Below are 26,280 nucleotides of genomic sequence, written 5' to 3'. Positions count from 1 at the left end.
AAGACAGAGAGAGATTAATGAGTGGAGAAGGACAGAAAGAGAGAGTAAGGAGTGGAGAAAGACAGAAAGAGAGAGTAAGGAGTGGAGAAAGACAGAAAGAGAGAGTAAGGAGTGGAGAAAGACAGAAAGAGAGAGTAAGGAGTGGAGAAAGACAGAGAGAGAGAGTAAGGAGTGGAGAAAGACAGAGAGAGAGAAAGACAAGTAGTGGAGAAAGACAGAGAGAGAAAAACAGAGTAAGGAGTGGAGAAAGACAGAGAGAGAGAGTTATACTACTAATTTAAAATGTACATTGTAGACCCCAATCAATAGAGTTATGTGACACTGTAGACATACACAGTAAAGTAAAAACAAATTCTCCTGGCCAGTACGGGTATCGAACCCGCGACCTTCGCATTATTAGCACGACGCTCTAACCAACTGAGCTAACCGGCCTTGATAATGCTCACTTTACGGATTACAGACAGAAAGAGAGAGTAAGGAGTGGAGAAAGACAGAAAGAGAGAGTAAGGAGTGGAGAAAGACAGAAAGAGAGAGTAAGGAGTGGAGAAAGACAGAAAGAGAGAGTAAGGAGTGGAGAAAGACAGAAAGAGAGAGTAAGGAGTGGAGAAAGACAGAGAGAGAGAGTAAGGAGTGGAGAAAGACAGAAAGAGAGAGTAAGGAGTGGAAAAGAGACAGAAAGAGAGAGTAAGGAGTGGAGAAAGACAGAAAGAGAGAGTAAGGAGTGGAGAAAGACAGAAAGAGAGAGTAAGGAGTGGAGAAAGACAGAAAGAGAGAGTAAGGAGTGGAGAAAGACAGAGAGAGAGAGTAAGGAGTGGAGAAAGACAGAAAGAGAGAGTAAGGAGTGGAGAAAGACAGAAAGAGAGAGTAAGGAGTGGAGAAAGAGAGAGACAGAGAAAGAGAGAGTAAGGAGTGGAGAAAGACAGAAAGAGAGTAAGGAGTGGAAAAAGACAGAAAGAGAGAGTAAGGAGTGGAGAAAGACAGAAAGAGAGAGTAAGGAGTGGAGAAAGACAGAAAGAGAGAGTAAGGAGTGGAGAAAGACAGAGAGAGAGAGTAAGGAGTGGAGAAAGACAGAAAGAGAGAGTAAGGAGTGGAGAAAGAGAGAGTAAGGAGTGGAGAAAGACAGAAATAGAGAGTAAAAGGAGTGGAGAAAGACAGAAAGAGAGAGAAGAGAGAGTAAGGAGGAGAAAGACAGAGAGAGAGAGTAAGGAGTGGAGAAAGACAGAAAGAGAGAGTAAGGAGTGGAGAAAGACAGAAAGAGAGAGTAAGGAGTGGAGAAAGACAGAAAGAGAGAGTAAGGAGTGGAGAAAGAGAGAGTAAGGAGTGGAGAAAGAGAGAGTAAGGAGTGAGAAAGAGAGAGAAGGAGTGGAGAAAGACAGAGAGAGAGTAAGGAGTGGAGAAAGACAGAAAGAGAGAGTAAGGAGTGGAGAAAGACAGAAAGAGAGAGTAAGGAGTGGAGAAAGACAGAAAGAGAGAGTAAGGAGTGGAGAAAGACAGAAAGAGAGAGTAAGGAGTGGAGAAAGACAGAAAGAGAGAGTAAGGAGTGGAGAAAGACAGAGAGAGAGTAAGGAGTGGAGAAAGACAGAGAGAGAGTAAGGAGTGGAGAAAGACAGAAAGAGAGAGTAAGGAGTGGAGAAAGACAGAAAGAGAGAGAAGAGAGTAAGGAGAAAGACAGAAAGAGAGAGTAAGGAGTGGAGAAAGACAGAAAGAGAGAGAGTAAGGAGTGGAGAAAGACAGAAAGAGAGAGTAAGGAGTGGAGAAAGACAGAAAGAGATAAGGAGTGGAGAAAGACAGAAAGAGAGAGTAAGGAGTGGAGAAAGACAGAAAGAGAGAGTAAGGAGTGGAGAAAGACAGAAAGAGAGAGTAAGGAGTGGAGAAAGACAGAAAGAGATAGTAAGGAGTGGAGAAAGACAGAAAGAGAGAGTAAGGAGTGGAGAAAGAGAGAGTAAGGAGTGGAGAAAGAGAGAGAGTAGAGTGGAGAAAGAGAGAGTAAGGAGTGGAGAAAGACAGAAAGAGAGAGTAAGGAGTGGAGAAAGACAGAAAGAGAGAGTAAGGAGTGGAGAAAGACAGAAAGAGAGAGTAAGGAGTGGAGAAAGACATAAAGAGAGAGTAAGGAGTGGAGAAAGACAGAGAGAGAGAGTAAGGAGTGGAGAAAGATAGAGTAAGTAGTGGAGAAAGACAGAGAGAGAAAAAAAGAGTAAGGAGTGGAGAAAGACAGAGAGAGAGAGAGTTATACTACTAATTTAAAATGTACATTGTAGACCCCAATCAATAGAGTTATGTGACACTGTAGACATACACAGTAAAGTAAAAACAAATTCTCCTGGCCAGTACGGGTATCGAACCCGCAACCTTCGCGTTATTAGCACAACGCTCTAACCAACTGAGCTAACCGGCCTTGATAATGCTCACTTTACGGATTAAAGACAGAAAGAGAGAGTAAGGAGTGGAGAAAGACAGAAAGAGAGAGTAAGGAGTGGAGAAAGACAGAAAGAGAGAGTAAGGAGTGGAGAAAGACAGAAAGAGAGAGTAAGGAGTGGAGAAAGACAGAAAGAGAGAGTAAGGAGTGGAGAAAGACAGAAAGAGTGGAGAAAAAGAGAGTAAGGAGTGGGGAAAGACAGAAAGAGAGAGTAAGGAGTGGAGAAAGACAGAAAGAGAGAGTAAGGAGTGGAGAAAGACAGAAAGAGAGAGTAAGGAGTGGAGAAAGACAGAAAGAGAGAGTAAGGAGTGGAGAAAGACAGAAAGAGAGAGTAAGGAGTGGAGAAAGACAGAGAGAGTAAGGAGAAGACAGAAAGAGAGTAAGTAGTGGAGAAAGACAGAAGAGAGAGTAAGGAGTGGAGAAAGACAGAAAGAGAGAGTAAGGAGTGGAGAAAGACAGAAAGAGAGAGTAAGGAGTGGAGAAAGACAGAAAGAGAGAGAGTAAGGAGTGGAGAAAGACAGAGTAAGTAGTGGAGAAAGACAGAGAGAGAAAAACAGAGTAAGGAGTGGAGAAAGACAGAGAGAGAGAGTTATACTACTAATTTAAAATGTACATTGTAGACCCCAATCAATAGAGTTATGTGACACTGTAGACATACACAGTAAAGTAAAAACAAAATCTCCTGGCCAGTACGGGTATCGAAGAGAGAGTAAGAGTGGAGAAAGACAGAAAGAGAGAGTAAGGAGAGAAAGACAGAACCAACTGAGCTAAAGACAGAGAGATAATGTAAGGAGTGGAGAAAGACAGAAAGAGAGAGTAAGGAGTTAGAAAGACAGAAAGAGAGAGTAAGGAGTGGAGAAAGACAGAAAGAGAGAGTAAGAGAGAAAGGACAGAAAGAGAGAAAGACAGAAAGAAGAGTAAGTGGAGAAAGACAGAGAGTAAGGAGTGGAGAAAGACAGAAGAGAGAGTAAGAGAGTAAGGAGTGAGAAAGACAGAAAGAGAGAGTAAGGAGTGGAGAAAGACAGAAAGAGAGAGTAAGGAGTGGAGAAAGACAGAAAGAGAGAGTAAGGAGTGGAGAAAGAGAAAGACAGAAAGAGAGAGTAAGGAGTGGAGAAAGACAGAAAGAGAGAGTAAGGAGTGGAGAAAGACAGAGAAGAGAGAGTAAGGAGTGGAGAAAGACAGAAAGAGAGAGTAAGGAGTGGAGAAAGACAGAAAGAGAGTAAGGAGTGGAGAAAGACAGAAAGAGAGAGTAAGGAGTGGAGAAAGACAGAGAAAGAGTGAGAAAGAGAGAGTAAGGAGTGGAGAAAGACAGAGAGAGAGAGTAAGGAGTGGAGAAAGACAGAAAGAGAGAGTAAGGAGTGGAGAAAAAGACAGAAAGAGAGAGTAAGGAGTGGAGAAAGACAGAAAGAGAGAGTAAGGAGTGGAGAAAGACAGAAAGAGAGAGTAAGGAGTGGAGAAAGACAGAGAGAGAGAGTAAGGAGTGGAGAAAGACAGAAAGAGAGAGTAAGGAGTGGAGAAAGACAGAAAGAGAGAGTAAGGAGTGGAGAAAGACAGAAAGAGAGAGTAAGGAGTGGAGAAAGACAGAAAGAGAGAGTAAGGAGAGAGTAAGGAGTGGAGAAAGACAGAAAGAGAGAGTAAGGAGTGGAGAAAGACAGAGAGAGAGAGTAAGGAGTGGAGAAAGACAGAGAGAGAGAGTAAGAGTGGAGAAAGACAGAGAGAGAAGTAAGGAGTGGAGAAAGACAGAGAGAGAGTAAGGAGTGGAGAAAGACAGAGAGAGAGAGAGGAGGAGAAAGACAGAGAGAGAGTAAGGAGTGGAGAAAGACAGAAAGAGAGAAGGAGTGGAGAAAGACAGAGAGAGAGAGAAAGACAGAAGGAGAGAAAGACAGAAAGAGAGAGTAAGGAGTGGAGAAAGACAGAAAGAGAGAGTAAGGAGTGGAGAAAGACAGAGTAAGGAGTGGAGAAAGAAGAAGGAGAGAAAGAGAGAGTAAGGAGTGGAGAAAGACAGAGAGAGAGAGTAAGGAGTGGAGAAAGACATGTGACACTGTAGAGAGAGTAAGGAGTGGAGAAAGACAGAAAGAGAAGTAAGGAGTGAGAGAAGAGAGAGAGAGAGAAAAGACAGAAAGAGAGAGTAAGGAGTGGAGAAAGACAGAAAGAGAGAGTAAGGAGTGGAGAAAAGACAGAAAGAGAGAGTAAAAGACAGAGTGGAGAAAGACAGAAAGAGAGAGTAAGGAGTGGAGAAAGACAGAAAGAGAGAGTAAGGAGTGGAGAAAGACAGAAAGAGAGAGTAAGGAGTGGAGAAAGACAGAAAGAGAGAGTAAGGAGTGGAGAAAGAGAGAGAGTAAGGAGTGAGAAAGAGAGAGTAGAGTAAGGAGAAAGAGAAAAAGACAGAGAGAGAGTAGGAGTGGAGAAAGACAGAAAGAGAGTAAGGAGTGGAGAAAGACAGAAAGAGAGAGTAAGGAGTGGAGAAAGACAGAAAGAGAGTAAAGGAGGAGAAAGACAAGACAGAAAGAGAGAGTAAGGGAGTGGAGAAAGACAGAAAGAGAGAGTAAGGAGTGGAGAAAGACAGAAAGAGAGAGTAAAAGAGTGGAGAAGACAGAAAGAGAGAGTAAGGAGTGGAGAAAGACAGAAAGAGAGAGTAAGGAGTGGAGAAAGACAGAGAGAGAGAGTAAGGAGTGGAGAAAGACAGAAAGAGAGAGTAAGGAGTGGAGAAAGACAGAGAGAGAGTAAGGAGTGGAGAAAGACAGAAAGAGAGAGTAAGGAGGAGAAAGACTGAGAGAGAGAGTAAGGAGTGGAGAAAGACAGAAAGAGAGAGTAAGGAGTGGAGAAAGACAGAGAGAGTAAGGAGTGGAGAAAGACAGAGAGAGAGAGTAAGGAGTGGAGAAAGACAGAAAGAGAGAGTAAGGAGTGGAGAAAGACAGAAAGAGAGAGTAAGGAGTGGAGAAAGACAGAAAGAGAGAGTAAGGAGTGGAGAAAGACAGAAAGAGAGAGTAAGGAGTGGAGAAAGACAGAAAGAGAGAGTAAGGAGTGGAGAAAGACAGAAAGAGAGAAAGACAGAAAGAGAGAGTAAGGAGTGGAGAAAGACAGAGAGAGAGTAAGGAGTGGAGAAAGACAGAAAGAGAGAGTAAGGAGTGGAGAAAGACAGAAAGAGAGTAAGGAGTAAAAGACAGAAAGAGAGAGTAAGGAGTGGAGAAAGACAGAAAGAGAGAGTAAGGAGTGGAGAAAGACAGAAAGAGAGAGTAAGGAGTGGAGAAAGACAGAGAGAGAGTAAGGAGTGGAGAAAGACAGAGAGAGAGAGTTATACTACTAATTTAAAATGTACATTGTAGACCCCAATCAATAGAGTTATGTGACACTGTAGACATACACAGTAAAGTAAAAACAAATTCTCCTGGCCAGTACGGGTAACGAACCCGCGACCTTCGCGTTATTAGCACAACGCTCTAACCAACTGAGCTAACCGGCCTTGATAATGCTCACTTTACGGATTACAGACAGAAAGAGAGAGTAAGGAGTGGAGAAAGACAGAAAGAGAGAGTAAGGAGTGGAGAAAGACAGAAAGAGAGAGTAAGGAGTGGAGAAAGACAGAGAGAGAGAGTAAGGAGTGGAGAAAGACAGAAAGAGAGAGTAAGGAGTGGAGAAAGACAGAAAGAGAGAATAAGGAGTGGAGAAAGACAGAAAGAGAGTAAGGAGTGGAGAAAGACAGAGAGAGAGAGTAAGGAGTGGAGAAAGACAGAGAAAGAGAGAGTAAGGAGTGGAGAAAGACAGAAAGAGAGAGTAAGGAGTGGAGAAAGACAGAGAGAGTAAGGAGTGGAGAAAGGAGAGTAAGGAGTGGAAAAGAGAGAGTAAGGAGAGAAAGACAGAAAGAGTAAGGAGTGGAGACAGAAAGAGAGAGTAAGGAGAAAGACAGAGAGAGAGAGTAAGGAGTGGAGAAAGACAGAAAGAGAGAGTAAGGAGTGGAGAAAGACAGAAAGAGAGAGTAAGGAGTGGAGAAAGACAGAAAGAGAGAGTAAGGAGTGGAGAAAGACAGAAAGAGAGAGTAAGGAGTGGAGAAAGACAGAGAGAGAGAGTAAGGAGGAGAAAGACAGAAGAGAGAGTAAGGAGTGGAGAAAGACAGAAAGAGAGAGTAAGGAGTGGAGAAAGACAGAGAGAGAGTAAGGAGTGGAGAAAGACAGAGAGAGAGAGTAAGGAGTGGAGAAAGACAGAAAGAGAGAGTAAGGAGTGGAGAAAGACAGAGAGAGAGAGTAATGAGTGGAGAAAGACAGAGAGAGAGAGAGTAAGGAGTGGAGAAAAAGACAGAAGAGAGAGTAAGGAGTGGAGAAAGACAGAAAGAGAGAGTAAGGAGAGTGGAGAAAGACAGAAAGAGAGAGTAAGGAGTGGAGAAAGACAGAAGAGAGAGAGTAAGGAGTGGAGAAAGACAGAAAGAGAGAGTAAGGAGTGGAGAAAGACAGAAAGAGAGAGTAAGGAGTGGAGAAAGACTGAGAGAGAGAGTAAGGAGTGGAGAAAGACAGAAAGAGAGAGTAAGGAGTGGAGAAAGACAGAAAGAGAGTAAGGAGTGGAAAGACAAAAGAGAGAGAGTGGAGAAAGACAGAAGAGTAAGGAGTGGAGAAAGACAGAAAGAGAGAGTAAGACAGAGTGGAGAAAGACAGAAAGAGAGAGTAAGGAGTGGAGAAAGACAGAGAGAGAGAGTAAGGAGAGGAGAAAGACAGAGTAAGTAGTGGAGAAAGACAGAGAGAGAAAAACAGAGTAAGGAGTGGAGAAAGACAGAGAGAGAGAGTTATACTACTAATTTAAAATGTACATTGTAGACCCCAATCAATAGAGTTATGTGACACTGTAGACATACACAGTAAAGTAAAAACAAATTCTCCTGGCCAGTACGGGTATCGAACCCGCGACCTTCGCGTTATTAGCACGACGCTCTAACCAACTGAGCTAACCGGCCTTGATAATGCTCACTTTACGGATTACAGACAGAAAGAGAGAGTAAGGAGTGGAGAAAGACAGAAAGAGAGAGTAAGGAGTGGAGAAAGACAGAGAGAGAGAGTAAGGAGTGGAGAAAGACATAAAGAGAGAGTAAGGAGTGGAGATAGACAGAAAGAGAGAGACAAGAGTGAGAAGAAGAAAGACGAGAGTAAGGAGTGGAGAAAGAGAGAGTATGGAGTGAGAAAGAGAGAGGAGTGGAGAAAGACAGAGAGAGAGAGTAAGGAGTGGAGAAAGACAGAAAGAGAGAGTAAGGAGTGGAGAAAGAGAGAGTAAGGAGTGGAGAAAGACAGAGAGAGATAAGGAGTAAAAGACAGTGGGAGAAAGACAGAAAGAGAGAGTAAGGAGTGGAGAAAGACAGAAAGAGAGAGTAAGGAGTGGAGAAAGACAGAAAGAGAGAGTAAGGAGTGGAGAAAGACAGAAAGAGAGAGTAAGGAGTGGAGAAAGACAGAAAGAGAGAGTAAGGAGTGGAGAAAGACAGAAAGAGAGAGTAAGGAGTGGAGAAAGAGAGAGTAAGGAGTGAGGAAAGACAAGAGAGAGTAAGGAGTGGAGAAAGACAGAGAGAGAGAGTAAGGAGTGGAGAAAGACAGAAAGAGAGAGTAAGGAGTGGAGAAAGACAGAAAGAGAGAGTAAGGAGTGGAGAAAGACAGAGAGAGAGAGTTATACTACTAATTTAAAATGTACATTGTAGACCCCAATCAATAGAGTTATGTGACACTGTAGACATACACAGTAAAGTAAAAAGAAATTCTCCTGGCCAGTACGGGTATCGAACCCGCGACCTTCGCGTTATTAGCACGACGAGAGAACCAACTGAGCTAACCGGACAGATAATGCCACTTTACGGATTACAGACAGAAAGAGAGAGTAAGGAGTGGAGAAAGACAAAGAGAGAGTAAGGAGTGGAGAAAGACAGAGAGAGAGAGTAAGGAGTGGAGAAAGACAGAAAGAGAGAGTAAGGAGTGGAGAAAGACAGAAAGAGAGAGTAAGGAGAAGAAAGACAGGAGAGAGAGTAAGGAGTGGAGAAAGACAGAAAGAGAGAGTAAGGAGTGGAGAAAGACAGAAAGAGAGAGTAAGGAGTGGAGAAAGACAGAAAGAGAGAGTAAGGAGTGGAGAAAGACAGAAAGAGAGAGTAAGGAGTGGAGAAAGACAGAAAGAGAGAGTAAGGAGTGGAGAAAGACAGAAAGAGAGAGTAAGGAGTGGAGAAAGACAGAAAGAGAGTAAGGAGTGGAGAAAGACAGAAAGAGAGAGTAAGGAGTGGAGAAAGACAGAAAGAGAGAGTAAGGAGTGGAGAAAGAGAGAGTAAGGAGTGGAGAAAAAGAGAGTAAGGAGTGGGGAAAGACAGAAAGAGAGAGTAAGGAGTGGAGAAAGACAGAAAGAGAGAGTAAGGAGTGGAGAAAGACAGAAAGAGAGAGTAAGGAGTGGAGAAAGACAGAAAGAGAGAGTAAGGAGTGGAGAAAGACAGAGAGAGAGAGTAAGGAGAGGAGAAAGACAGAGAGAAGTAGTGGAGAAAGACAGAGAGAGAAAAAAAGAGTAAGGAGTGGAGAAAGACAGAGAGAGAGAGTTATACTACTAATTTAAAATGTACATTGTAGACCCCAATCAATAGAGTTATGTGACACTGTAGACATACACAGTAAAGTAAAAACAAATTCTCCTGGCCAGTACGGGTATCGAACCCGCGACCTTCGCGTTATTAGCACGACGCTCTAACCAACTGAGCTAACCGGCCTTGATAATGCTCACTTTACGGATTACAGACAGAAAGAGAGAGTAAGGAGTGGAGAAAGACAGAAAGAGAGAGTAAGGAGTGGAGAAAGACAGAGAGAGAGAGTAAGGAGTGGAGAAAGACAGAAAGAGAGAGTAAGGAGTGGAGAAAGACAGAAAGAGAGAGTAAGGAGTGGAGAAAGACAGAGTAAGGAGTGGAGAAAGACAGAGAGAGTAAGGAGTGAGAAAGACAGAGTAAGGAGGGAGAAAGACAGAAAGAGAGAGTAAGGAGTGGAGAAAGACAGAAAGAGAGAGTAAGGAGTGGAGAAAGACAGAAAGAGAGTAAGGAGTGGAGAAAGACAGAAAGAGAGAGTAAGGAGTGGAGAAAGACAGAAGAGAGAGTAAGGAGTGGAGAAAGACAGAAAGAGAGAGTAAGGAGTGGAGAAAGACAGAAAGAGAGAGTAAGGAGTGGAGAAAGACAGAGAGAGAGTAAGGAGTGGAGAAAGACAGAAAGAGAGAGTAAGGAGTGGAGAAAGACAGAAAGAGATAGTAAGGACTGGAGAAAGAGAGAAAGAGAGAGAAAAAAAAAGTTTCAATTATCAGAAATCTCCATGCATAAGAGTAAGGAGTGGAGAAAGACAGAAAGAGAGAGTAAGGAGTGGAGAAAGAAGAGAAGGAGAGAAAAAAGAGAGAGAGTAAGGAGTGGAAAAGACAGAAAGAGAGAGTAAGGAGTGGAGAAAGACAGAAAGAGAGAGTAAGGAGTGGAGAAAGACAGAAAGAGAGAGTGGAGAAAGACAGAAAGAGAGAGTAAGGAGAGAAGACAGAAAGAGAGAGTAAGGAGTGGAGAAAGACAGAAGAGAGAGAATGAGTGGAGAAAGACAGAAAGAGAGAGTAAGGAGTGGAGAAAGACAGAAAGAGAGAGTAAGAGAGAAAGAGAAAGAGAGAGTAAGGAGAAAACAGAGAGAGTAAGGAGTGGAGAAAGACAGAAAGAGAGAGAAGGAGTGGAGAAAGACAGAAAGAGAGAGTAAGGAGTGGAGAAAGACATAAAGAGAGAGTAAGGAGTGGAGAAAGACAGAAAGAGAGAGTAAGGAGTGGAGAAAGACAGAGAGAGAGAGTAAGGAGAGGAGAAAGACAGAGTAAGTAGTGGAGAAAGACAGAGAGAGAAAAACAGAGTAAGGAGTGGAGAAAGACAGAGAGAGAGAGTTATACTACTAATTTAAAATGTACATTGTAGACCCCAATCAATAGAGTTATGTGACACTGTAGACATACACAGTAAAGTAAAAACAAATTCTCCTGGCCAGTACGGGTATCGAACCCGCGACCTTCGCGTTATTAGCACGACGCTCTAACCAACTGAGCTAACCGGCCTTGATAATGCTCACTTTACGGATTACAGACAGAAAGAGAGAGTAAGGAGTGGAGAAAGACAGAAAGAGAGAGTAAGGAGTGGAGAAAGACAGAGAGAGAGAGTAAGGAGTGGAGAAAGACATAAAGAGAGAGTAAGGAGTGGAGATAGACAGAAAGAGAGAGTGGAGTAAGGAGAGAGAAAGAGAGAGTAGAGTGGAGAAAGAGAGAGTATGGAGTGAGAAAGAGAGAGAGTAAGGAGTGGAGAAAGACAGAGAGAGAGAGTAAGGAGTGGAGAAAGACAGAAAGAGAGAGTAAGGAGAAAGACAGAAAGAGAGAGTAAGGAGTGGAGAAAGAGAGTAAGGAGTGGAGAAAGACAGAAAGAGAGAGTAAGGAGAAAGACAGAGAAAGACAGAAAGAGAAAGAGAGAGTAAGGAGTGGAGAAAGACAGAAAGAGAGAGTAAGGAGTGGAGAAAGACAGAAAGAGAGAGTAAGGAGTGGAGAAAGACAGAAAGAGAGAGTAAGGAGTGGAGAAAGAGAGAGTAAGGAGAGAAAAGAGAGTAAGGAGTGGAGAAAGACAGAAAGAGAGAGTAAGGAGTGGAGAAAGACAGAAAGAGAGAGTAAGGAGTGGAGAAAGACAGAAAGAGAGAGTAAGGAGTGGAGAAAGAGTGGAGAAAGACAGAGAGTAAGGAGAGAGAGAGTAAGGAGTGGAGAAAGACAGAAAGAGAGAGTAAGGAGTGGAGAAAGACAGAAAGAGAGAGTAAGGAGTGGAGAAAGACAGAAAGAGAGAGTAAGGAGTGGAGAAAGACAGAGTAAGTAGTGGAGAAAGACAGAGAGAGAGAAAGACAAAAGAGAGAGTAAGGAGTGGAGAAAGACAGAGAGAGAGAGTTATACTACTAATTTAAAATGTACATTGTAGACCCCAATCAATAGAGTTATGTGACACTGTAGACATACACAGTAAAGTAAAAACAAATTCTCCTGGCCAGTACGGGTATCGAACCCGACCTTCGAAATTAGCACGACGCTCTAACCAACTGAGCTAACCGGCCTTGATAATGCTCACTTTACGGATTACAGACAGAAAGAGAGAGTAAGGAGTGGAGAAAGACAGAAAGAGAGAGTAAGGAGTGGAGAAAGACAGAGAGAGAGAGTAAGGAGTGGAGAAAGACATAAAGAGAGAGTAAGGAGTGGAGAAAGACAGAAAGAGAGAGTAAGGAGTGGAGAAAGAGTAAGGAGTGGAGAAAGAGAGAGAGAGAGTGAGGAAAGAGAAAAGGAGTGGAGAAAGACAGAGAGAGAGAGTAAGGAGTGGAGAAAGACAGAAAGAGAGAGTAAGGAGAGAAAGAGAGAGTAAGGAGTGGAGAAAGACAGAGAGAGAGAGTAAGGAGTGGAGAAAGACAGAAAGAGAGAGTAAGGAGTGGAGAAAGACAGAAAGAGAAAGACAGAAAGTAAGGAGTGGAGAAAGACAGAAAGAGAGAGTAAGGAGTGGAGAAAGACAGAAAGAGAGAGGAGTGGAGAAAGACAGAGAGAGAGTAAGGAGTGGAGAAAGACAGAAAGAGAGAGTAAGGAGTGGAGAAAGACAGAGAGAGAGTAAGGAGTGGAGAAAGACAGAGTAAGAGTGGAGAAAAGAGTAGAGTGGAAGAGAGAGTAAGGAGTGGAGAAAGACAGAGAAGAGAGAGAAAGAGTGGAGAAAGACAGAAAGAGAGAGTAAGGAGTGGAGAAAGACAGAGAGAGAGAGTTATACTAGTACATTGTAGACCCCAATCAATAGAGAGTTATGTGACACTGTAGACATACACAGAAAGTAAAAACAAATTCTCCTGGCCAGTACGGGTAGAAAGATTAGCACGAGCTAACCAACTGAGCTAACCGTTGATAATGCTCAGAAAGACAGAAAGAGAGAGTAAGGAGTGGAGAAAGACAGAAAGAGAGAGTAAGGAGTGGAGAAAGACAGAAAGAGAGAGTAAGGAGTGGAGAAAGAAGAGAGAGTAAGAGTGGAGAAAGACAGAAAGAGAGAGGGAGAAAGACAGAAAGAGAGAGTAAGGAGTGGAGAAAGACAGAAAGAGAGAGTAAGGAGTGGAGAAAGACAGAAAGAGAGAGTAAGGAGTGGAGAAAGACAGAAAGAGAGAGTAAGGAGTGGAGAAAGACAGAAAGAGAGAGTAAGGAGTGGAGAAAGACAGAAAAGAGAGTAAGGAGTGGAGAAAGACAGAGAAAGAGAGAGTAAGGAGTGGAGAAAGACAGAAAGAGAGAGTAAGAGAGGAGTGGAGAAAGACAGAAAGAGAGAGTAAGGAGTGGAGAAAGACAGAGAGAGAAAGAGTGGAGAAAAAGAGTAAGGAGAAAGAAAGACAGAAAGAGTAAGGAGAAAGACAGAGAAAGACAGAAAGAGAGAGTAAGGAGTGGAGAAAGACAGAAAGAGAGAGTAAGGAGTGGAGAAAGACAGAAAGAGAGAGTAAGGAGTGGAGAAAGACAGAGAGAGAGAGAAGGAGAGAGAAAGACAGAGTAAGTAGTGGAGAAAGACAGAGAGAGAAAAAAGAGTAAGGAGTGGAGAAAGACAGAGAGAGAGAGTTATACTACTAATTTAAAATGTACATTGTAGACCCCAATCAATAGAGTTATGTGACACTGTAGACATACACAGTAAAGTAAAAACAAATTCTCCTGGCCAGTACGGGTATCGAACCCGCGACCTTCGCGTTATTAGCACGACGCTCTAACCAACTGAGCTAACCGGCCTTGATAATGCTCACTTTACGGATTACGACAGAAAGAGAGAGTAAGGAGTGGAGAAAGACAGAAAGAGAGAGTAAGGAGTGGAGAAAGACAGAGAGAGAGAGTAAGGAGTGGAGAAAGACAGAAAGAGAGAGTAAGAGTGGAGAAAGACAGAAAGAGAGAGTAAGGAGTGGAGAAAGACAGAAAGAGAGAGTAAGGAGTGGAGAAAGACAGAAAGAGAGAGTGGAGAAAGTGAGAGAGTGGAAGACAGAGAGAGAGAGTAAGGAGTGGAGAAAGACAGAAAGAGAGAGTAAGGAGTGGAGAAAGACAGAAAGAGAGAGTAAGGAGTGGAGAAAGACAGAAAGAGAGAGTAAGGAGTGGAGAAAGACAGAAAGAGAGAGTAAGGAGTGGAGAAAGACAGAAAGAGAGAGTAAGGAGTGGAGAAAGACAGAAAGAGAGAGTAAGGAGTGGAGAAAGACAGAGAGTAAGGAGTGGAGAAAGACAGAGAGAAGGAGTGGAGAAAGACAGAAAGAGAGAGTAAGGAGTGGAGAAAGACAGAAAGAGAGAGTAAGGAGTGGAGAAAGACAGAAAGAGAGAGTAAGGAGTGGAGAAAGACAGAAAGAGAGAGTAAGGAGTGGAGAAAGACAGAGAGAGAGAGTAAGGAGAAAGAGAAAGAGAGAAGTAGTGGAGAAAGACAGAGAGAGAAAAACAGAGTAAGGAGTGGAGAAAGACAGAGAGAGAGAGTTATACTACTAATTTAAAATGTACATTGTAGACCCCAATCAATAGAGTTATGTGACACTGTAGACATACACAGTAAAGTAAAAAGAAATTCTCCTGGCCAGTACGGGTATCGAACCCGCGACCTTCGCGTTATTAGCACGACGCTCTAACCAACTGAGCTAACCGGCCTTGATAATGCCCACTTTACGGATTACAGACAGAAAGAGAGAGTAAGGAGTGGAGAAAGAGAGAGTAAGGAGTGGAGAAAGACAGAGAGAGAGAGTAAGGAGTGGAGAAAGACATAAAGAGAGAGTAAGGAGTGGAGATAGACAGAAAGAGAGAGTAAGGAGTGGAGAAAGACAGAGTAGAGAGTAAGGAGAGAAAGAAGAGAGAGAGAAGTGAGGAAGAGAGAGAGTAAGGAGTGGAGAAAGACAGAAAGAGAGAGTAAGGAGTGGAGAAAGACAGAAGAAAGACAGAGAGAGAGTAAGGAGTGGAGAAAGACAGAGAGAGAGAGTAAGGAGTGGAGAAAGACAGAAAGAGAGAGTAAGGAGTGGAGAAAGACAGAAAGAGAGAGTAAGGAGTGGAGAAAGACAGAGAGAGAGTAAGGAGTGGAGAAAGACAGAAAGAGAGAGTAAGGAGAAGAAAGACAGAGAGAGAGTAAGGAGTGGAGAAAGACAGAAAGAGAGAGTAAGGAGTGGAGAAAGACAGAAAGAGAGAGTAAGGACTGGAGAAAGACAGAGAGAGAGAAGGAGAGAGAAAACAGAAAAGAGAGTAAGGAGTGGAGAAAGACATGAATAAGAGTAAGGAGTGGAGAAAGACAGAAAGAAGAGAGACAAGGAGAGAGTAGTAAGGAAAAGAGAGTAAGGAGTGGAGAAAGAGAGAGAGTAAAAGACAGGAGAGTAAGGAGAAAGACAGAAAGAGAGAGTAAGGAGTGGAGAAAGACAGAAAGAGAGAGTAAGGAGTGGAGAAAGACAGAGAGAGAGTAAGGAGTGGAGAAAGACAGAAAGAGAGAGTAAGGAGTGGAGAAAGACAGAAAGAGAGAGTAAGGAGTGGAGAAAGACAGAAAGAGAGAGTAAGGAGTGGAGAAAGACAGAAAGAGAGAGTAAGGAGTGGAGAAAGAGAGAGTAAGGAGTGGAAAGAAAAAGAGAGAGTAAGGAGTGGAGAAAGACAGAAAGAGAGAGTAAGGAGTGGAGAAAGACAGAAAGAGAGAGTAAGGAGTGGAGAAAGACAGAAAGAGAGAGTAAGGAGACAGGAGAAAGACAGAAAGAGAGAGTAAGGAGTGGAGAAAGACAGAGAGAGAGAGAGTAAGGAGAAAGAGAAAGACAGAGTAAGTAGTGGAGAAAGACAGAGAGAGAAAAACAGAGTAAGGAGTGGAGAAAGACAGAGAGAGAGAGTTATACTACTAATTTAAAATGTACATTGTAGACCCCAATCAATAGAGTTATGTGACACTGTAGACATACACAGTAAAGTAAAAACAAATTCTCCTGGCCAGTACGGGTATCGAACCCGCGACCTTCGCGTTATTAGCACGACGCTCTAACCAACTGAGCTAACCGGCCTTGATAATGCTCACTTTACGGATTACAGACAGAAAGAGAGAGTAAGGAGTGGAGAAAGACAGAAAGAGAGAGTAAGGAGTGGAGAAAGACAGAGAGAGAGAGTAAGGAGTGGAGAAAGACATAAAGAGAGAGTAAGGAGTGGAGAAAGACAGAAAGAGAGAGTAAGGAGTGGAGAAAGAGAGTAAGGAGTGGAGAAAGAGAGAGTAAGGAGTGAGAGAAAGAGAGAGTAAGGAGTGGAGAAAGACAGAGAGAGAGAGAAAGGAGTGGAGAAAGACAGAAAGAGAGAGTAAGGAGTGGAGAAAGACAGAGTAAGGAGGAGAGAAAAGAGAGTAAGGAGTGGAGAAAGACAGAAAGAGAGAGTAAGGAGTGGAGAAAGACAGAAAGAGAGAGTAAGGAGTGGAGAAAGACAGAAAGAGAGAGTGGAGAGAGACAGAAAAGAGAGTAAGGAGTGGAGAAAGACAGAGAAGAGAGTTAACTACTAGTGGAGACCCCAATCAATAGAGTTAGTGACACTGAGACATACACAGTAAAGAAAAACAAAATCTCCTGAGTAAGGAGAAAGAGTGAAGAGAGGAGAAAGACAGAAAGAGAGAGTAAGGAGTGGAGAAAGACAGAAAGAGAGAGTAAGGAGTGGAGAAAGACAGAAAGAGAGAGTAAGGAGTGGAGAAAGACAGAAAGAGAGAGTAAGGAGTGGAGAAACAGAAAGAGAGAGTAAGGAGTGGAGAAAGACAGAGAGAAGTAAGTGGAGAAAGACAGTGAGAAAAGAGTGAGAAAGAAGAGAGAGTAAGGAGTGGAGAAAGACAGAAGAGAGAGTAAGGAGTGGAGAAAGACAGAAAGAGAGAGTGGAGAAAGACAGAAAGAGAAAGTGGAGAAAGAGAGAGTAAGGAGTGGAGAAAGACAGAGAGAGAGAGTAAGGAGTGGAGAAAGACAGAAAGAGAGAGTAAGGAGTGGAGAAAGACAGAAAGAGAGAGTAAGGAGTGGAGAAAGACAGAAAGAGAGAGTAAGGAGTGGAGAAAGACAGAAAGAGAGAGTAAGGAGTGGAGAAAGACAGAAAGAGAGAGTAAGGAGTGGAGAAAGACAGAAAGAGAGAGTAAGGAGTGGAGAAAGACAGAGTAAGGAGTGGAGAAAGAGAGAGTAAGGAGTGGAGAAAGACAGAAGAGAGAGTAAGGAGTGGAGAAAGACAGAGAGAGAGTAAGGAGTGGAGAAAGACAGAAAGAGAGAGTAAGGAGTGGAGAAAGACAGAAAGAGAGAGTAAGGAGTGGAGAAAGACAGAAAGAGAGAGTAAGGAGTGGAGAAAGACAGAGAGAGATTAATGAGTGGAGAAAGACAGAAAGAGAGAGTAAGGAGTGGAGAAAGACAGAAAGAGAGAGTAAGGAGTGGAGAAAGACAGAGAGAGAGAGTAAGGAGTGGAGAAAGACAGAGAAGAGAGAGTAAGGAGTGGAGAAAGACAGAAAGAGAGAGTAAGGAGTGGAGAAAGACAGAAAGAGAGAGTAAGGAGTGGAGAAAGACAGAAAGAGAGAGTAAGGAGTGGAGAAAGACAGAAAGAGAGAGTAAGGAGTGGAGAAAGACAGAAAGAGAGAGTAAGGAGTGGAGAAAGACAGAAAGAGAGAGTAAGGACTGGAGAAAGACAGAAAGAGAGAGTAAGGAGTGGAGAAAGACAGAAAGAGAGAGTAAGGAGTGGAGAAAGACAGAAAGAGAGAGTAAGGAGTGGAGAAAGACAGAAAGAGAGAGTAAGGAGTGGAGAAAGAGAGAGAGTAAGGAGAGAAAGACAGAAAGAGAGAGTAAGGAGTGGAGAAAGACAGAAAGAGAGAGTAAGGAGTGGAGAAAGACAGAAAGACAGAAAGAGAGAGTAAGGAGTGGAGAAAGAAGAGAGAAAGAGAGAGAAAAGGAGTGGAGAAAGACAGAAGAGAGAGAGTAAGGAGTGGAGAAACAGAAAGAGAGTAAGGAGTGGAGAAAGACAGAAAGAGAGAGTAAGGAGTGGAGAAAGACAGAAAGAGAGAGTAAGGAGTGGAGAAAGACAGAAAGAGAGTAAGGAGTGGAGAAAGACAGAAAGAGAGAGTAAGGAGTGGAGAAAGACAGAAAGAGAGAGTAAGGAGTGGAGAAACAGACAGAAAGAGAGAGTAAGGAGTGGAAAAGAAAGAGAGTAAGGAGTGGAGAAAGACAGAAAGAGAGAGTAAGGAGTGGAGAAAGACAGAAAGAGAGAGTAAGGAGTGGAGAAAGACAGAAAGAGAGAGTAAGGAGTGGAGAAAGACAGAGAAAGAGAGAGTAAGGAGTGGAGAAAGACAGAAAGAGAGAGACAGGAGTGGAGAAAGACAGAAAGAGAGAGTAAGGATGGAGAAAGACAGAGAGAGAAAGTAAGGAGTGGAGAAAGACAGAAGGAGAGAAAGAGAGAGTAAGGAGTGGAGAAAGACAGAAAGAGAGAGTAAGGAGTGGAGAAAGACAGAAAGAGAGAGTAAGGAGTGGAGAAAGACAGAAAGAGAGAGTAAGGAGTGGAGAAAGACAGAAAGAGAGAGTAAGGAGTGGAGAAAGACAGAAAGAGAGAGTAAGGAGTGGAGAAACAGAAAGAGAGAGTAAGGAGAGAGAAAGACAGAGAGTAAGAGTGGAGAAAGACAGAAAGAGTAAGGAGTGGAGAAAGACAGAGAGAGAGTAAGGAGTGGAGAAAGACAGAAAGAGAGAGTAAGGAGTGGAGAAAGACAGAAAGAGAGAGTAAGGAGTGGAGAAAGACAGAAAGAGAGAGTAAGGAGTGGAGAAAGACAGAAAGAGAGTAAGGAGTGGAGAAAGACAGAAAGAGAGAGTAAGGAGTGGAGAAAGACAGAAAGAGAGAGAGTAAGGAGTGGAGTGGAGAAAGACAGAAAGAGAGAGTAAGGGAGAAAGACAGAAAGAGAGAGTAAGGAGTGGAGAAAGACAGAAAGAGAGAGTAAGGAGTGGAGAAAGACAGAAAGAGAGAGTAAGGAGTGGAGAAAGACAGAGTTAAGAGAGAGTAAGGAGTGGAGAAAGAGAGAGTAAGGAGTGGAGAAAGACAGAAAGAGAGAGTAAGGAGTGGAGAAAGACAGAAAGAGAGAGTAAGGAGTGGAGAAAGACAGAAAGAGAGAGTAAGGAGTGGAGAAAGACAGAAGAGAGTAAGGAGTGGAGAAAGAGTAAGGAGTGGAGAAAGACAGAAGGAGAAGAGAGAGAGTAAGGAGTGGAGAAAGACAGAAAGAGAGAGTAAGGAGTGGAGAAAGACAGAGAGAGAGTGGAGAGAAAGAGAGAAAGAGAGAAAGAGAGAGTAAGGAGTGGAGAAAGACAGAAAGAGAGAGTAAGGAGTGGAGAAAGACAGAAAGAGAGAGTAAAAGACAGAAAGAGTAAGGAGAAAGACAGAAAGAGAGAGAGTAGGAGTGGAGAAAGACAGAAAGAGAGAGTAAGGAGTGGAGAAAGACAGAGAGAGAGAGTAAGGAGTGGAGAAAGACAGAGTAAGTAGTGGAGAAAGACAGAGAGAGAAAAAGAGAGTAAGGAGTGGAGAAAGACAGAGAGAGAGAGTTATACTACTAATTTAAAATGTACATTGTAGACCCCAATCAATAGAGTTATGTGACACTGTAGACATACACAGTAAAGTAAAAACAAATTCTCCTGGCCAGTACGGGTATCGAACCCACGACCTTCGAGCACGACGCTCTAACCAACTGAGCTAACCGGCCTTGATAATGCTCACTTTACGGATTACAGACAGAAAGAGAGAGTAAGGAGTGGAGAAAGACAGAAAGAGAGAGTAAGGAGTGGAGAAAGACAGAAAGAGAGAGTAAGGAGTGGAGAAAGACAGAAAGAGAGAGTAAGGAGAAAGAGAAAGACAAGGAGTGGAGAAAGAGAGAGAAGAGTAGTGAGAAAGAAAGACAGAAAGAGAGAGAGTAAGGAGTGGAGAAAGACAGAAAGAGAGAGTAAGGAGTGGAGAAAGACAGAGAGAGAGTAAGGAGTGGAGAAAGACAGAGAGAGAGTAAGAAGAGAAAGACAGAAAGAGAGAGTAAGGAGTGGAGAAAGACAGAAAGAGAGAGTAAAGGAGTGGAGAAAGAGAGAGTAAGGAGTGGAGAAAGAGAGAGTAAGGAGTGGAGAAAGACAGAAAGAGAGAGTAAGGAGTGGAGAAAGACAGAAAGAGAGAGTAAGGAGTGGAGAAAGACAGAAAGAGAGAGTAAGGAGTGGAGAAAGACAGAAAGAGAGAGTAAGGAGTGGAGAAAGACAGAAAGAGAGAGTAAGGAGTGGAGAAAGACAGAAAGAGAGAGTAAGGAGTGGAGAAAGACAGAAAGAGAGAGTAAGAGTGGAGAAAGACAGAAAGAGAGAGAGAGAAGAGTGGAGAAGAGACAGAGTAAGGAGAAGAAAGACAGAGAGAGAAAAAGAGTAAGGAGTGGAGAAAGACAGAGAGAGAGAGTTATACTACTAATTTAAAATGTACATTGTAGACCCCAATCAATAGAGTTATGTGACACTGTAGACATACACAGTAAAGTAAAAACAAATTCTCCTGGCCAGTACGGGTATCGAACCCGCGACCTTCGTTATTAGCACGACGCTCTAACCAACTGAGCTAACCGGCCTTGATAATGCTCACTTTACGGATTACAGACAGAAAGAGAGAGTAAGGAGTGGAGAAAGACAGAAAGAGAGAGTAAGGAGTGGAGAAAGACAGAGAGAGAGAGTAAGGAGTGGAGAAAGACATAAAGAGAGAGTAAGGAGTGGAGAAGACAGAAAGAGAGAGTAAGGAGTGGAGAAAGACAGAGTAAGGAGTGGAGAAAGAGAGAGTAGAGTGGAGAAAGAGAGAGTAAGGAGTGGAGAAAGACAGAAAGAGAGTAGGAGTGGAGAAAGACAGAGAGAGGAGAGAAAGACAGAAAGAGAGAGTAAGGAGTGGAGAAAGACAGAAAGAGAGAGAGTAAGGAGTGGAGAAAGACAGAAAGAGAGAGTAAGGAGTGGAGAAAGACAGAAAGAGAGAGTAAGGAGTGGAGAAAGACAGAAAGAGAGAGTAAGGAGTGGAGAAAGACAGAAAGAGAGATTAATGAGTGGAGAAAGACAGAAAGAGAGAGTAAGGAGTGGAGAAAGACAGAAAGAGAGAGTAAGGAGTGGAGAAAGACAGAGAGAGAGAGAAAGAGTGGAGAAAGACAGAAAGAGAGAGTAAGGAGTGGAGAAAGACAGAAAGAGAGAGTAAGGACAGAAAGACAGAAAGAGAGAAGAGTGGAAAAACAGAAAGAGAAGTAAGAAATGTGGAGAAAGACAGAAGAGAGTAAGGAGTGGAGAAAGACAGAAAGAGAGAGTAAGGAGTGGAGAAAGACAGAGAAGGAGTGGAGAAAGACAGAAAGAGAGAGTAAGGAGTGGAGAAAGACAGAAAGAGAGAGTAAGGAGTGGAGAAAGACAGAAAGAGAGAGTAAGAGTGAGAAAGACAGAAAGTGGAGAGAGACAGAAAGAGTAAGGAGTGGAGAAAGACAGAGAGAGAGAGAGTGGAGAAGACAGAAAGAGAGAGTAAGTAGTGGAGAAAGACAGAGAAGAAAAAAGAGTAAGGAGTGGAGAAAGACAGAGAGAGAGAGTTATACTACTAATTTAAAATGTACATTGTAGACCCCAATCAATAGAGTTATGTGACACTGTAGACATACACAGTAAAGTAAAAACAAATTCTCCTGGCCAGTACGGGTATCGAACCCAGACCTTCGAATTAGCACGACGCTCTAACCAACTGAGCTAACCGGCCTTGATAATGCTCACTTTACGGATTAGAAAAACAGAAAGAGAGAGTAAGGAGTGGAGAAAGACAGAAAGAGAGAGTAAGGAGTGGAGAAAGACAGAAGAAAGAGAGAAGGAGTAAGGAGAAAGACAGAAAGAGAGAGTAAGGAGTGGAGAAAGACAGAAAGAGAGAGTAAGGAGTGGAGAAAGAGAGTAAGGAGTGGAGAAAGAGAGAGTATGGAGTGAGAAAGAGAGAGTAAGGAGTGGAGAAAGACAGAGAGAGAGAGAAGGAGTGGAGAAAGACAGAAAGAGAGAGTAAGGAGTGGAGAAAGACAGAAAGAGAGAGAAGGAGTGGAGAAAGACAGAAAGAGAGAGTAAGGAGTGGAGAAAGACAGAAAGAGAGAGTAAGGAGTGGAGAAAGACAGAAAGAGAGAGTAATGAGTGGAGAAAGACAGAAAGAGAGAGTAAGGAGTGGAGAAAGACAGAAAGAGAGAGTAAGGAGTGGAGAAAGACAGAAAGAGAGAGTAAGGAGTGGAGAAAGACAGAAAGAGAGAGTAAGGAGTGGAGAAAGACAGAAAGAGAGAGTAAGGAGTGGAGAAAGAAGAGTAAGAGTGGAGAAAGACAGAAAGAGAGAAGAGAGTAAGGAGTGGAGAAAGACAAAAGAGAGAGTAAGGAGTGGAGAAAGAGAGAAAGAGTAAGGAGTGGAGAAAAAGAGAGTAAGGAGTGGAAAGACAGAAAGAGAGAGTAAGGAGTGGAGAAAGACAGAAAGAGAGAGTAAGGAGTGGAGAAAGACAGAAAGAGAGAAGGAGTGGAGAAAGACAGAAAGAGAGAGTAAGAGTGGAGAAGGAGAAAGAGAGAGTAAGGAGTGGAGAAAGACAGAGAAGAGTGGAGAAAGACAGAGAGGAGTAAGGAGGGAGAAAGACAGAGAGAGAGAGTTATACTACTAATTTAAAATGTACATTGTAGACCCCAATCAATAGAGTTATGTGACACTGTAGACATACACAGTAAAGTAAAAACAAATTCTCCTGGCCAGTACGGGTATCGAACCCCGACCTTCGCGATTAGCACGACGCTAACCAACTGAGCTAACCGGCCTTGATAATGCTCAGTTTACGGATTACAGACAGAAAGAGAGAGTAAGGAGTGGAGAAAGACAGAAAGAGAGTAAGGAGTGGAGAAAGACAGAGAGAGAGAGTAAGGAGTGGAGAAAGACATAAAGAGAGAGTAAGGAGTGGAGAAAGACAGAAAGAGAGAGTAAGGAGTGGAGAAAGAGAGAGAGTAGGAGTGGAGAAAGAGAGAGTAAGGAGTGGAGAAAGACAGAAAGAGAGTAGGAGTGGAGAAAGACAGAAAGAGAGAGAGTAAGGAGTGGAGAAAGACAGAAAGAGAGAGTAAGGAGTGGAGAAAGACAGAAAGAGAGAGAAGGAGTGGAGAAAGACAGAGAGAGAGTAAGGAGAGAAAGACAGAAAGAGAGAGTAAGGAGTGGAGAAAGACAGAAAGAGAGAGTAAGGAGTGGAGAAAGACAGAAAGAGAGAGTAAGGAGTGGAGAAAGACAGAAAGAGAGAGTAAGAGAGAAAGAGAGTAAGGAGTGGAGAAAGACAGAAAGAGAGAGTAAGGAGTGGAGAAAGACAGAGAAGGAGAGAAAGAAGAAAGAGAGAGAGAGAGTAAGAGTGGAGAAAGACAGAAAGAGAGAGTAAGGAGTGGAGAAAGACAGAAAGAGAGAGAGTAAGGAGTGGAGAAAGAGAGAGTAAGGAGTGGAGAAAGAGAGAGTAAGGAGTGGGGAAAGACAGAAAGAGAGAGAGTAAGGAGTGGAGAAAGACAGAAAGAGAGAGTAAGGAGTGGAGAAAGACAGAAAGAGAGAGTAAGGAGTGGAGAAAGACAGAAAGAGAGAGTAAGGAGTGGAGAAAGACAGAGAGAGAGAGTAAGGAGAGGAGAAAGACAGAGTAAGAGTGGAGAAAGACAGAGAGAGAAAAAAGAGTAAGGAGTGGAGAAAGACAGAGAGAGAGAGTTATACTACTAATTTAAAATGTACATTGTAGACCCCAATCAATAGAGTTATGTGACACTGTAGACATACACAGTAAAGTAAAAACAAATTCTCCTGGCCAGTACGGGTATCGAACCCGCGACCTTCGAATTAGCACGACGCTCTAACCAACTGAGCTAACCGGCCTTGATAATGCTCACTTTACGGATTACAGACAGAAAGAGAGAGTAAGGAGTGGAGAAAGACAGAAAGAGAGAGTAAGGAGTGGAGAAAGACAGAAAGAGAGAGTAAGGAGTGGAGAAAGACAGAAAGAGAGAGTAAGGAGTGGAGAAAGACAGAAAGAGAGAGTAAGGAGTGGAGAAAGACAGAGAGAGAGTAAGGAGTGGAGAAAGAGAGAGAGTAAGGAGTGAGAAAGAGAGAGTAAGGAGTGGAGAAAGACAGAAAGAGAGAGTAAGGAGTGGAGAAAGACAGAAAGAGAGAGTAAGGAGTGGAGAAAGACAGAGACAAGGAGAGAAAGAGAGTAAGGAGTGGAGAAAGACAGAAAGAGAGAGTAAGGAGTGGAGAAAGACAGAAAGAGAGAGTAAGGAGTGGAGAAAGACAGAAAGAGAGAGTAAGGAGTGGAGAAAGACAGAAAGAGAGAGTAAGGAGTGGAGAAAGAGAGAAGGAGTGGAGAAAGAGAGAGAAGAGAGAAAAGACAGAAAGAGAGAGTAAGGAGTGGAGAAAGACAGAAAGAGAGAGTAAGGAGTGGAGAAAGACAGAAAGAGAGAGTAAGGAGTGGAGAAAGACAGAAAGAGAGAGTGGAGAAGAGTGGAGAAAGAGAGAGTAAGGAGTGGAGAAAGACAAGAGAGTAAGGAGTGGAGAAAGACAGAAAGAGAGAGTAAGGAGTGGAGAAAGACAGAAAGAGAGAGTAAGGAGTGGAGAAAGACAGAAAGAGAGAGTAAGGAGTGGAGAAAGACAGAAAGAGAGAGATAAGGAGTGGAGAAAGACAGAAAGAGAGAGTAAGGAGTGGAGAAAGACAGAAAGAGAGAGTAAGGAGTGGAGAAAGACAGAAAGAGAGAGTAAGGAGTGGAGAAAGACAGAAAGAGAGAGTAAGGAGTGGAGAAAGACAGAAAGAGAGAGTAAGGAGTGGAGAAAGACAGAAAGAGAGTAAGTGGAGAAAGACAGAAAGAGAGAGTAAGGAGTGGAGAAAGACAGAAAGAGAGAGTAAGGAGTGGAGAAAGACAGAGAAGAGTGGGAGAAAGAAAGAGAGAGTAAAAGACAGAGAGTAAGGAGTGGAGAAAGACAGAAAGAGAGAGTAAGGAGTGGAGAAAGACAGAAAGAGAGAGTAAGGAGTGGAGAAAGACAGAAAGAGAGAGTAAGGAGTGGAGAAAGACAGAAAGAGAGAGTAAAAGAGTGAGAGAAGAGTGGAGAAAGACAGAGTAAGTAGTGGAGAAAGACAGAGAGAGAAAAACAGAGTAAGGAGTGGAGAAAGACAGAGAGAGAGAGTTATACTACTAATTTAAAATGTACATTGTAGACCCCAATCAATAGAGTTATGTGACACTGTAGACATACACAGTAAAGTAAAAACAAATTCTCCTGGCCAGTACGGGTATCGAACCCGCGACCTTCGCGTTATTAGCACGACGCTCTAACCAACTGAGCTAACCGGCCTTGATAATGCTCACTTTACGGATTACAGACAGAAAGAGAGAGTAAGGAGTGGAGAAAGACAGAAAGAGAGAGTAAGGAGTGGAGAAAGACAGAAAGACAGAAGAGAGAGTAAGGAGTGGAGAAAGACAGAAGAGAGAGTAAGGAGTGGAGAAACAGAAAGAGAGAGTAAGGAGTGGAGAAAGAGAGAGAGTAAGGAGTGGAGAAAGACAGAGAGAGGAAAGAGAGAGTAAGGAGTGGAGAAAGACAGAAAGAGAGAGTAAGGAGTGGAGAAAGACAGAAAGAGAGAGTAAGGAGTGGAGAAAGAGAGAGAGAGAGAAGGAGTGGAGAAAGACAGAGAGAGTAAGGAGTGGAGAAAGACAGAAAGAGAGAGTAAGGAGTGGAGAAAGACAGAAAGAGAGAGTAAGGAGTGGAGAAAGACAGAAAGAGAGAGTAAGGAGTGGAGAAAGACAGAAAGAGAGAGTAAGGAGTGGAGAAAGACAGAAGAGAGAGAAGGAGTGGAGAAAGACAGAGTAAGTAGTGGAGAAAGACAGAGAGAGAAAAAGAGAGTAAGGAGTGGAGAAAGACAGAGAGAGAGAGTTATACTACTAATTTAAAATGTACATTGTAGACCCCAATCAATAGAGTTATGTGACACTGTAGACATACACAGTAAAGTAAAAACAAATTCTCCTGGCCAGTACGGGTATCGAACCCGACCTTCGAAGAGCACGACGCTCTAACCAACTGAGCTAACCGGCCTTGATAATGCTCACTTTACGGATTACAGACAGAAAGAGAGAGTAAGGAGTGGAGAAAGACAGAAAGAGAGAGTAAGGAGTGGAGAAAGACAGAGAGAGAGAGTAAGGAGTGGAGAAAGACAGAAAGAGAGAGTAAGGAGTGGAGAAAGACAGAAAGAGAGAGTAAGGAGTGGAGAAAGACAGAGTAAGGAGTGGAGAAAGAGAGAGTAAGAGAAAGAAGAGAGAGAGTAAGGAGTGGAGAAAGACAGAAAGAGAGAGTAAGGAGTGGAGAAAGACAGAAAGAGAGAGTAAGGAGTGGAGAAAGACAGAAAGAGAGAGAAAGAGAGTAAGGAGTGGAAAGACAGAAAGAGAGAGTAAGGAGTGGAGAAAGACAGAAAGAGAGAGTAAGGAGTGGAGAAAGACAGAAAGAGAGAGTAAGGAGTGGAGAAAGACAGAAAGAGAGAGTAAGGAGTGGAGAAAGAGAGAAGGAGAGAAAGAGAGAGAGAGAAGGAGAAAGACAGAAAGAGAGAGTAAGAGTGGAGAAAGACAGAAGAGAGAGTAAGGAGTGGAGAAAGACAGAAAGAGAGAGTAAGGAGTGGAGAAAGACAGAAAGAGAGAGTAAGGAGTGGAGAAAGACAGAAAGAGAGAGTAAGGAGTGGAGAAAGACAGAAAGAGAGAGTAAGGAGTGGAGAAAGACAGAAAGAGAGAGTAAGGAGTGGAGAAAGACAGAAAGAGAGAGTAAGGAGTGGAGAAAGACAGAAAGAGAGAGTAAGGAGTGGAGAAAGACAGAAAGAGAGA

The 26,280-nt window shown here is 43.0% G+C and overlaps 11 non-coding genes across 11 annotated transcripts; all 11 read right to left on the bottom strand.

Moving 5' to 3' along the window:
• Positions 1-358: 358 nt before the first annotated feature.
• trnai-aau lies at positions 359-432 on the bottom strand. Its single transcript has one exon. It is a non-coding gene; the product is annotated as a tRNA-Ile (tRNA).
• A 1,889-nt stretch (positions 433-2,321) lies between these two features.
• On the bottom strand, positions 2,322-2,395 carry trnai-aau. Its single transcript has one exon. It is a non-coding gene; the product is annotated as a tRNA-Ile (tRNA).
• A 3,410-nt stretch (positions 2,396-5,805) lies between these two features.
• Positions 5,806-5,879, bottom strand: trnai-aau. Its single transcript has one exon. It is a non-coding gene; the product is annotated as a tRNA-Ile (tRNA).
• Positions 5,880-7,284: 1,405 nt separating this feature from the next.
• On the bottom strand, positions 7,285-7,358 carry trnai-aau. Its single transcript has one exon. It is a non-coding gene; the product is annotated as a tRNA-Ile (tRNA).
• Positions 7,359-9,054: 1,696 nt separating this feature from the next.
• On the bottom strand, positions 9,055-9,128 carry trnai-aau. The gene has a single exon. It is a non-coding gene; the product is annotated as a tRNA-Ile (tRNA).
• A 1,272-nt stretch (positions 9,129-10,400) lies between these two features.
• trnai-aau lies at positions 10,401-10,474 on the bottom strand. The gene has a single exon. It is a non-coding gene; the product is annotated as a tRNA-Ile (tRNA).
• Positions 10,475-13,109: 2,635 nt separating this feature from the next.
• trnai-aau lies at positions 13,110-13,183 on the bottom strand. Its single transcript has one exon. It is a non-coding gene; the product is annotated as a tRNA-Ile (tRNA).
• An 814-nt stretch (positions 13,184-13,997) lies between these two features.
• On the bottom strand, positions 13,998-14,071 carry trnai-aau. Its single transcript has one exon. It is a non-coding gene; the product is annotated as a tRNA-Ile (tRNA).
• Positions 14,072-15,370: 1,299 nt separating this feature from the next.
• trnai-aau lies at positions 15,371-15,444 on the bottom strand. Its single transcript has one exon. It is a non-coding gene; the product is annotated as a tRNA-Ile (tRNA).
• Positions 15,445-19,937: 4,493 nt separating this feature from the next.
• trnal-uaa lies at positions 19,938-20,009 on the bottom strand. Its single transcript has one exon. It is a non-coding gene; the product is annotated as a tRNA-Leu (tRNA).
• Positions 20,010-24,692: 4,683 nt separating this feature from the next.
• On the bottom strand, positions 24,693-24,766 carry trnai-aau. The gene has a single exon. It is a non-coding gene; the product is annotated as a tRNA-Ile (tRNA).
• Positions 24,767-26,280: the final 1,514 nt, after the last annotated feature.

The sequence above is a fragment of the Oncorhynchus gorbuscha genome, unplaced genomic scaffold (assembly GCF_021184085.1).
Source record: "Oncorhynchus gorbuscha isolate QuinsamMale2020 ecotype Even-year unplaced genomic scaffold, OgorEven_v1.0 Un_scaffold_762, whole genome shotgun sequence".
NCBI lineage: Eukaryota > Metazoa > Chordata > Actinopteri > Salmoniformes > Salmonidae > Oncorhynchus > Oncorhynchus gorbuscha.
This window is presented reverse-complemented; position numbering and strand designations above follow the sequence as displayed.